The 10,971-nt window shown below is 52.6% G+C and overlaps 1 protein-coding gene across 2 annotated transcripts in view; it reads left to right on the top strand.

Annotated features, from left to right (window-relative positions):
- The first annotated feature begins 1,719 nt into the window (after positions 1 to 1,719).
- Positions 1,720 to 10,971, top strand: part of fndc3ba (fibronectin type III domain containing 3Ba) — a 211,432-nt gene continuing 202,180 nt past the window's right edge. For both annotated transcript variants that reach the window (XM_069897581.1, XM_069897577.1), the window contains exon 1: positions 1,720 to 1,862. The gene's annotated coding sequence lies outside the window, so the exon portion shown is untranslated. The remainder of the gene's footprint in view (positions 1,863 to 10,971) is intronic.

The following is a 10,971-nucleotide window of genomic DNA, read 5'->3' as shown; positions in this document are numbered from 1 at the left end:
ACACATTTTGTGACATGTTCACGACAATAAAATCCGATTCTGATTCTGAACCCAATGAGGACTGAGATGAGGAGAAATGCCTTCACTCAGAGAGTTGGGGACATGTGAAATTCCCTGCCACAGAAATCTGTTGGGGCCAGTTCATTAGGTGTATTCAGAAGGGAGTTAGATGTGGCTTTTCGGGCTAAAAGGGTCCAGGGGTGGGGAGAGAAAGGAACATGGGACTGAGGTCAATAATCAGCCAATGTTATATTGAATGGTGGAGTGGGCATGATGGGCTGAATGGCCTTCTGCTCCTCCTGGTTTCTGTTTTTACATTTCCCAGGGTTGAAATGTATAATATTTCAAGGCACGGGTTTAAGCAAGTCTCAGAAACAACATACAGTAGCATTTAAACAATAAAAATACACTATTTGGCAGAGTTTAAATCTCCATTGGCTCTGGGATTAAAAACTGTCTGTTAGTCCATGATTTAATGGACCTGTATCGTCTACCCGAGGGTAACAGGTCAAACAAATGCTGGCCTGGGTGAATAGAGTCCTTAAGGGTATTGCTGCATTCCTGATACAGCGAGATCGGAATAAATCCTCTGAAGGTGAGAAGGAGCCCCCCAGTGATCTCCTGGGCTGTATTGATAACCCTCTGAAGATCCCTAAGGTGGGGGGGGGGGGGGGAGGTGGGAAGGATCTCTGAGGGTGTGAAGGTGAAGGTTTAAAGGCAATGTGTGAGTCAAGGTTCTATTTACAAAGATAGCAGTAGGTGCCTCAAACGTTCTGTCAGGGCAGCAGGATTGGAATGTTTAAGAGGTAAGAATTGGCGGGGAATGTGGGGGGGGGGGGGATAGAGACCCTGTACCAGGATGTTTTAAATTAGCATCACAGTAGTACAGGCAAGGTGGGCCGAAGGTCCTGTTGCTGAGCCGTGCCATCTTCTATTATTGGGCTGGATCGCTGGGGGTATTACATGTAAAGGTTCAAAGTTCAGATTTATTGTCAGAGTACATACATGACCACACATACAACCCTGAAATCCCTTTTTCCTGCAGGCCAGGCAGAATTACCTCTTATCGATAGTGCAAAAAAACTGTATTCAAGAAAAGTAACGTATAAAAGAGAAACAAACTGACTGCAATACAGAAAATAAATATTCAGAAATAAAGTGCACAAGTGAGAGTCCTTAAACGAGTCCCCGATTGAGTTTGTTGTGGAGTCTGAGGGTGGAGGGGGAGCCGCTGTTCCTGAACCCGGGGGTGCGAGTCATGTGGGACCGAGACCCCTTTCCTGACGGCAGCAGCGAGAACAGAGCGCGCGCTGGGTGGTGGGGGTCCTTGACGATGGCTGCTGCTCTCCGCCGGCGGCGTTCCCCGTAGATCTTCTCACCGGTGGGGAGGGTTTTGCCTGTGAGGTCAAATGTTGGAAAGATCAGAGGAACTGGTCGGAGGGAGTAGGTCAGCCAGGAAGAGAAGGAGTTGAGGTCAGATTGGAGGGACAAACGGCCTTCTCCCACTTGATGGGGCTTTCCCTCCCCAACGGAGGCTGCTCGACTCGCCGAGCTCCTCCAGATTCCAGCCTCTGCCTGTGCCCCAACCCCCCGTTTCTCTTTGAGCTGCCTGGAGGCGCCACAGAAATGCAAGTCTGTCATTTTTTTGGGGGCGAGGGCCTTGTATTAGCCTGAATACGGTAGCAGTAGGCTGGGGTTCTGGCAATGTGTGCGGTTTGAGCAGTAACATGGCGAGAGTGTCTTTTCCACTCTCCTCCCCGAATCCAGCACGGGGTTCTAGCAGTAAGGGCATAGCTACAACGGCCGGGGCAATAAGGGAACTGCGAGCCGGGGCAAACACACACACACACTCAGAATCCAAGGTAAGAGATTTCAAAGAAGCAGGAGCCTTTGGCAAAAAAGGAGAAGTGTTGTTGCAGAGACCCTGAAATTCACATCCTTTCGAACCCTATTTTTTTAATCGTGGGAGGAAACTTGGACTTTTTCTGGCGAGAGAGAGAGCAGCGAAGTTTCGATTGGCGAGAAAGGCGAGAGAGACACACACAAGGCGGACGGAGGGGGAGAGAAGTTGGGAAAAGTTGAAAACTTTTGATGTGTGAAGTTTTCTCCCTCCCGTTCGCGGCTGGACGGGGGTTTGGCGACTCTCAGCAAGTCATCCCCTTCATCCCAATCCCATTTTCCACAGAATGGCACTGAGGCGAAGAATGTCTGCGGAGGGGGCCAGCTATTAATTTGTGGAGAGATACTAGGAGTGTCCCCCTCCTCTTTCATCTGCCCCCCCCCCCCCCCCTCAGTATCAAAGTTAGAGTTCGGAGCAGGGAATCCTCGCAGTGGGGCGAGGAGTCACTTCAGGGGGTAAAAGGTTGGGGGGGGGGGGGGGTAAAAGGTTGGGGGGGGGGTCTGGAGGTGTTTGCCACGTATCTTGTTTTAACTAACGGTGGTTTCAGCCCATTTGGTAAAAACACACAGTGATTTCTCCTTCTCGAGAGCTGGTGCTTGAGAGAAAATGACCACTTGAAGAATTTTCCAGGCAGATCCAACGTGTCTTCACTCAGCCCCAGTTCCCAAGGAGGGGTGGAACAAAAAGGAGAGCACATTTTGGGACCCTGCCTGTTAGGGTCAAAGTCCGGGGGGGGGGGGGGGGGGTTTTAAAAAAAGAACAGTATGAATCACATTTAAGAAACAAAACTTCAGCCTCCCGGTCTGGACAAAACCCGAGGGTGGAGCGGGATGGGTCGGGGAGACGGGGCTGCCTTCCAAGGGACGCCGGGGTCGCCACACGGGCCAACTCCGGCCGAGCTGCGCTTCAGCATCAGGTGTCGCTCCCGCTCCGAGTCCCCGTCTCCGACTCTGCGAACAGGAATCTGGATGCATGGGTCACATTGGAGAAAGGATTGGACAGGCAGACGCTCTCCGGCTGCCTCCCCCCCCCCACCACCATTCTCCCCCCCCCACCACTCTCCCCCCCCCACCACTCTCCCCCCCCCCCACCACTCTCCCCCCCCCACCACTCTCCCCCCCCCCCACCACTCTCCCCCCCCCACCACTCTCCCCCCCACACTCTCCCCCCCACCACTCTCCCCCCCCACCACTCTCCCCCCCACCACTCTCCCCCCCACCACTCTCCCCCCCCCACTCTCCCCCCCACCACTCTCCCCCCCCACTCTCCCCCCCACCACTCTCCCCCCCCACCACTCTCCCCCCACCACTCTCCCAACCACCACTCTCCCCCGCCACCACTCTCCCCCCCTACCACTTTCCCACCCCCACCACTCTCCCCCCACCACTCTCCCCCCACCACTCTCCCCCCACCACTCTCCCCCCACCACTCTCCCCCCACCACTCTCCCCCCTCACCACTCTCCCCCCCCCACCACTCTCCCCCCCACACCACTCTCCCCCCTACTCCCCCACCACTCTCTCCCCCCCACCACTCTCTCCCCCCCCCACCACACTCTCCCCCTACTCCCCCCCCCCACTCACCCCCTCCAACCACACCCCCCTCCCCAAAATCTCCTGGCAGGCAGGAGGTGCGGGATAATTAATCCCCCCCCACCCCGCCCCCAAATCTGGACGAGATGCTGTTGTGTCTGGATTTCCAATGGGGTTTATTTCAGGGAAGAAAAATGCGGCAACTGCTTTGATCCGGTCACTTTCACACAAGATGAATCAGTGTGAAGAAGTTCAGACATTCCAGGGCGCGGATTTGTCCTCAACGCTGCGTCCAATCGGAAATCTGTCCCCAGGGACAGAGGGGTGAATGGTGGGGCACATTGTCCCAGGACTGGCTGGGGATCTGGACAGAGGGGTGAATGGTGGGGCACATTGTCCCAGGACTGGCTGGGGATCTGGACAGAGGGGTGAATGGTGGGGCACATTGTCCCAGGGCTGGCTGGGGAACCGGACAGAGGGGTGAATGGTGGGGCACATTGTCCAGGACTGGCTGGGAAACCAGACAGAGGGATGAATGGTGGGGCACATTGTCCCAGGGGCTGGCTGGGGAACCGGACAGAGGGGTGAATGGTGGGGCACATTGTCCCAGGACTGGCTGGGGAACCGGACAGGGGTGAATGGTGGAGCACATTGTCCCAGGGCTGGCTGGGGAACCGGACAGAGGGGTAAATGGTGGGGCTCATTGTTCCAGAGCTGGCTGGGGAACCAGACAGAGGGGTGAATGGTGGGGCACATTGTCCCAGGGCTGGATCTGGCATTGGACAGAGGGGTGAATTGTGCGGCACATTGTCCCAGGGCTGGCTGGGGAACTGGACAGAGGGGTGAATGGTGGGGCACATTGTCCCCAGGGCTGGATCTGGCATTGGACAGAGGGGTGAATTGTGTGGCACATTGTCCCAGGGCTGGCTGGGGAACTGGACAGAGGGGTGAATGGTGGGGCGCATTGTTCCAGTGCTGATTGGGTGCAGTGGGGGATCCCTGAGGAGCAGGGAGTCCAGTCCCACATGTATCTGTAAATGACCCTTCTCTATTCTGCTCTACCTTCCCACCCCAAAAGAAACATTTAAAATTTAAATGTAGATCCACAGCACGGTAACAGGCCCCTTCTGCCCATGTAGCCCAATTACACCGGTGCAGAAATATTTCTGCTTTGACTCAGTTCCCGAAGGCTGGTCAGTTTATAAAGTGAGGGACGTCCTGCTGAGGTGGTGAATCAATCCATTGGCTCCCTCTGCTCAATTCTCCCAGTGAGAATCTAGAGGAATTTCGGTCTCCCCCACCCACCTCTCCACGTGAGAACGTGGATCCTTCACTGATTCAGGAGTTAGTGGCTGATGTTCCTATACCCCCTCCCCCCTCCATCTAGACTCCATGAGGATTGTTACCCACCACGTACTTTCCCACCAGATATTCTCAGTGCAAGGCCCCGCTGTAGCTACTTCTTGAGACGTATGGCAGTGGTTTTGCAACCCTTTTCCCCACCCCCACTCACACACCACCTTCAGTAATCTCCGAACCACAGAGCACCTCTGTAGCATCTAATGCCGTGTCGTCAGTAAGGGATAACTTAAGGTGGTATGTGAGCAGAAAAGTGTTGCAAACCACTGATCCGTGGCCTTCCACAGATGCTCCCTGACAGCATTTGTTTCTCCAGCACTTTGTGTGTTGTTTTAGTTTCCCAGCATGTGTCGCCTGTCTCATTTGTCACTGCAATGTGCCCAAACACCAGACCCGATCCAGTGAGGGCTGGGCCTAAGGCCGAGAGCTCCAAGGTGTTTGGTGGCCAGATCCTGCTCTGTGCACATGCTAATATCTGTACACACTATCCCCTCACACAGCTGGACAACAAGCATTCTTCTTTCGCAGCCACTGCCAGCTTTCCATTCTCACACAACACAATGCTATTATAGTACCGATGGCCTGGGTTTGAATATGCTCCTGTCAGTATGTTCTCCCTGTGTCTGCGTGGGTTATCTCCGGGCAATCCAGTTTCCTCCCACCCCTCCAAAAATGGATGGGGTTGGTAGGTTTATTGGTCACATGGGTGTGCTTAGGCTTGTGGGATGGAAAGGTCTGTTACCGTGCTGGACCTCGAAATGTAAAATAAATCTTGCATCCTTTCACCATTGTCCCATCACACACTCTCGGGGTCAGACACAGAGTGAAGCTCCCTCCACACCGTCTCATCACACACACTGGGACAGGAACTGCATAGGTTTTTCTTGCCTTCTTAAAGTGAGCACTTTAAGTTGTGTGACTGAGGTACCAGCCACCATTGAGCATATGTGCAATGCTTAATCCTTGCAAGCACGTTCAAGCAACCACTGTTTCCCGACAGAATTGGGTCTGGCTAATCTGCCGAATTCCAGCAGGATTTTATGATGTGCTTCTCAATAGCGCCAAGTGACTTCTCACTTTGACTGTTTGGTTAGGAATAAGGCAGGGCAGTGTTCGTACCTCTGGTAGATCCCATCGGATTGGAATCCAAATAGAACGGCAAGCATGATGCTGAGTGAACTCTCTGGCTGGGAGATGGTCAGAATGTCAGGAGTTCACTCAGGTCTGAGAGTTGGCAAAGGATGTTTGAAGATGTGTGGAGAAACCGAGCTGTTGTGTGGGGGGTGAGGGGGAGGGTTTTGTGGTGGAAAGTATCCTTGGATTTTATCTTTGGAAGAGTGAAGGTTGGAGTATCCATAGCAGAGACCTTGGCAGATGGAGTCTGAGGGGAGCAGGCTTATTATAGTTCGGGTGTGAGCTCTCGTAACTGATGCCAGGAAATTGTATTGAACTTGGAAACCAATTCTCCTTTATTATTCTACGTCTCTGCAATGGTCTCTAGACTTGCGGAGATATTCAAAGGAGATGCACTTAACTGAGAGCCACCTGTAAACTTTCTCTTCTGGTGCTAACCGACTGAAGGAAAGCCACAGTGGTTCGGATTGCCTGGGCCGGCTTGGGGATGAACACTTGAATTCTGGCCTCCTAAAAAGGGGCATGGCCCTGAAATGTCGACTGCTGTTATTCACCGTGGGGCCTGCACGAGTTCCTCTGCATTGTTTCTATCTTGTTCCCGTTCCCGTTTGCTAGCATCTGCAGAGTCCCTGGTTACCTCCAGCATGGCCTCAAAGGGCGTCTCTGCTTCCAGGATTCGCGGTCATCTGTGAAGTCTTTGGCTGCTGTGTGCGCTTTGGGGGAGGTGCAGTGGGTCGCAGGTTTTACAATCTCCGCAGCAGTTGCAGTTACAGCTGGTACCATTGTTCTTGATTTTACATTTTCCTCACTCTCAGATCCTTGTCAGATTTAGTTTGGCTGCCATCAGTCGCACTGTCCTTGCTCTGTGTGTTGAGTGACCGGATGCAGGGAGACCCCAATGGGTGGGCTATGGGTCTCCATTTGTGCGTAGATGTTGGATCAAGGTCGGAGTACCATTAAGGGACGTGCACACATCTCTGTGGAGTCAGGGAGATGTGGCAGGCTGGCTCTATTGGGTCAGCTCAGGTGAGCTTTCCGGGGGCTTGGGTTTCAGATCCTTCAACAGATACTGTACGCCTGACCTCAATGAAACCATTGTCCGGGATTCTGCTGAGCCAGAAAATGGAGTGAATGCAACTCAAAAACTCTGGGAACATTCGGCAGGGCAGACAGCGCCCCGAAGTCAGGGATACCGAGTTAAGGCTCCAAAATGAAGACCCTTTGTCAGCGTCAGGACTGAGACAAGGCAGGTTTAAATGGGATGAGGGAGGGATGAATAGAACAAAGTGAACACTTTTGCTGGGTGAGGCTAGGGTTGTCATGGGGATAGGATGTTGAAGATCTGAAAAGCTAATGAGAAAAGACAAAGCCGTGAAGTGCAGTGTTAGACAGGCAGTTATACAATTATACAGGCCCTTCAGCCAACTGATCCATGCTGGCTGAGCCAGGCCCATTTAGCTGCACTTGGCCCACACCCCTGGAAACCTTTCCTACCTGTGTACCCACTCAAATATCTTTTAAACATTGCAATCGTCCCCGCTTCCAGCACTTCCGTTGACAGCTTTTTCCACATCTCCTCTGAGCCCCTCAGATCCCTTTTAGATCTTTTCTCACCTTACACACTTGCCCTTCCCTACCCAGGGAAGAGAGGATGGCCATCCACCTTATCCATGCTCCTCATTACCTTATAAACCTCCATCAGATCCTCCCTCAGTCTCCTAGGAAACTCAGCAGGTCAGGCAGCATCTGAGGAGACCCTGGACCAGGTCAGAGAGGACCTCCTTAAGGACCCCCCTCCGCCTCATACCCTCCTGGGAAAAGAGCCCAGTCTCTCCTATAACAAGCCCCCCCCCCCACCCCAACCTGGCATCATCCTCTCCAACTTCAAACATAGATCCCAGAGCACAACGTGGAAATGTGCCTTTGGCCCAACCGTGTCTGTTGGCCATGGTGCCAAATTATTAAACTCTACCCTCTCTGCCTGGTCAAGGTTTTATTCCCTTCACTCCCAGCCACTTTTTTGTCTGTGTAAATATTGCTGTCAACTGCTTCCCTCATCTCCAGACACCCACATGTCCTTTTAACTATCACCTATGGCACATATTTGATGCTTTCACCCTGGGGAAAATATCTCCGGCAATCTACCCTGGATATACTCTCATAATTTATATTCCTGTCGATTTCAACACATTCTAGGCAACCAGAGCTGAGCTCAATACTCCAAGTGCGGGCTCACCAATGTACTATACAGTGTAACAGGATGTTCCGACTCCTGGACTCGGTGCCCTGACCAATGAAGGCAAGTGTGCCAAACACCTTCTTCACTGCCCTGTTGACCTGCGTTGTCACTTTCAGGGACTATGAGCCTGTACCTCTGTTTCTTTGGTATTATAATGCTCTCCAGGGTCTCTGCCATTCACTGTGCAAGTCCTACCTGGCTTTCCCTTCCCAAACTGCAGCACCTTGCTCTTGTCTGAGTTAAACTCCATCTGCCATTACTTTCCCCCCCCCCCCCCCCCCTTGTCCCAGCTGCTCTTGACCCTGCTGTACATACCCAGCAGCAAGTTGGGCCTTCCAGTGGAGAGCCACCATCCCCATCAGCATCAATTCCACCTCCCTTACACCCTGCTATACAGTGGAAACCTTTCCTGTTCCCTCTCTGTCCAGACCCAGGCTTTCCACACATACTGCTTGACCCACTGAGTTTTTCCAGTGTCCTGCTTTTTGTTCTGGATGTCTGCATCTGCGGTATCTATTTCTTTCACAGTTGAAGGACCTGCAGTTATGAGATTGTAAAAACACAGAGATACTGGAGGAACTCAACGGGTCTCGCAGTGTCCATAGGAAATAAAGATATATCACCAACTTTTCAGGGCTGAGCCCTGAGACTAACCTGATTGTTTAACTCCATACAGAGCCGAGTGGGCCACAATATCACAGAGGGAAAGTGAGTTAAAGTCCTGATGGAAACCTGTGGAATTGTAAGGTCATAGCTGGAGGTGGGGCTGGTACAAAAGATTCTTAGACTGGCACATGGGTGCATGAAAAATAGGAGGGTTATGGGTGTGAGGTGGGGAAGTGTTCTCAACCTTTTTCTTTCCACTCACATACCTCTTTAAGTATTCCCTAAGCCATCAGGACTCTGTGATTAGTAAGGGGTTGCTTAAGGTGGGATGTGAGTGGGAAGGGAAAGGTTGAGAACCACTGTTCTAAAGTTTTTCACACAGTGTGATGAATCTCTGGAATTTGCTGCCGGTGGTGTAATAAGATGTTGAGGTAGTCTTGTCAATAGGCAAGGCATGGAAGAATCCAGACCTAATGCGGGCATATGGGATGTGGAGATGGGTGAGCATGGATATGTTGGGCTGAAGGGCCAGTTTCTGTGCTGTTTGACTCTGGGACAGACAGATGGGCAAGAGTGAGAAGGAGGATGAAAGAGTGTTGAAAGTGGAGAGTCAGGCTCACCCTCGACACGGGACGTGGTGTTCCACAAGCCATCTCCCAATCTGTGTTTGCCTTCCCTAATGTATGAAAGACCACAGGAAGGGTTCTGCATTGAATATCTCCCACATCATCCTTACACAGAGGTTTACTTGGTGTGATAGCAAGCGCGATCCAGCATCTTTACAGAACGTTGACAGCGGCTCCTTAGATCAGATTTCCAACTTCTGTGGCTTTTTGATTTTCAAATAATTTTAATTTATTCATTGCAAATGAGGCAGTTCATACAATATCCTGGGTCCTTAGGAATAATTGAATAGAGGAAAGGACACATTTTTAAAGAAAATATTGGTGATTTTTCATTTCAATGTGCAGTCACAGATCACAACTTCCTGTTGCCTGATTTCTGGTGAATCACCAATCAATGATTTTCAGCAGATAGACCCTATCAGACTGTAATGCCTGGTCGTCGGAGGAATCTCAGGTAATCCCCCTGCCCCACTCTCTCTCTCCGCATCCCCGTATCAGTCCCCAGACTAAACCATGGCTCCGCTCTCTCTCCGCATCCCCGTATCAGTCCCCAGACTAAACCATGGCTCCGCTCTCTCTCCGCATCCCCGTATCAGTCCCCAGACTAAACCATGGCTCCGCTCTCTCTCCGCATCCCCGTATCAGTCCCCAGACTAAACCATGGCTCCGCTCTCTCTCCGCATCCCCGTATCAGTCCCCAGACTAAATCATGGCTCCGCTCTCTCTCCGCATCCCCGTATCAGTCCCCAGACTAAACCATGGCTCCGCTCTCTCTCCGCATCCCCGTATCAGTCCCCAGACTAAACCATGGCTCCGCTCTCTCTCCGCATCCCCGTATCAGTCCCCAGACTAAACCATGGCTCCGCTCTCTCTCCGCATCCCCGTATCAGTCCCCAGACTAAACCATGGCTCCGCTCTCTCTCCGCATCCCCGTATCAGTCCCCAGACTAAACCATGGCTCCGCTCTCTCTCCGCATCCCCGTATCAGTCCCCAGACTAAACCATGGCTCCGCTCTCTCTCCGCATCCCCGTATCAGTCCCCAGACTAAACCATGGCTCCGCTCTCTCTCCGCATCCCCGTATCAGTCCCCAGACTAAACCATGGCTCCGCTCTCTCTCCGCATCCCCGTATCAGTCCCCAGACTAAACCATGGCTCCGCTCTCTCTCCGCATCCCCGTATCAGTCCCCAGACTAAACCATGGCTCCGCTCTCTCTCCGCATCCCCGTATCAGTCCCCAGACTAAACCATGGCTCCGCTCTCTCTCCGCATCCCCGTATCAGTCCCCAGACTAAACCATGGCTCCGCTCTCTCTCCGCATCCCCGTATCAGTCCCCAGACTAAACCATGGCTCCGCTCTCTCTCCGCATCCCCGTATCAGTCCCCAGACTAAACCATGGCTCCGCTCTCTCTCCGCATCCCCGTATCAGTCCCCAGACTAAACCATGGCTCCGCTCTCTCTCCGCATCCCCGTATCAGTCCCCAGACTAAACCATGGCTCCGCTCTCTCTCCGCATCCCCGTATCAGTCCCCAGACTAAACCATGGCTCCGCTCTCTCTCCGCATCCCCGTATCAG

This window comes from Narcine bancroftii, chromosome 9 (assembly GCF_036971445.1).
Source record: "Narcine bancroftii isolate sNarBan1 chromosome 9, sNarBan1.hap1, whole genome shotgun sequence".
Taxonomy (NCBI): domain Eukaryota; kingdom Metazoa; phylum Chordata; class Chondrichthyes; order Torpediniformes; family Narcinidae; genus Narcine; species Narcine bancroftii.
This window is presented reverse-complemented; position numbering and strand designations above follow the sequence as displayed.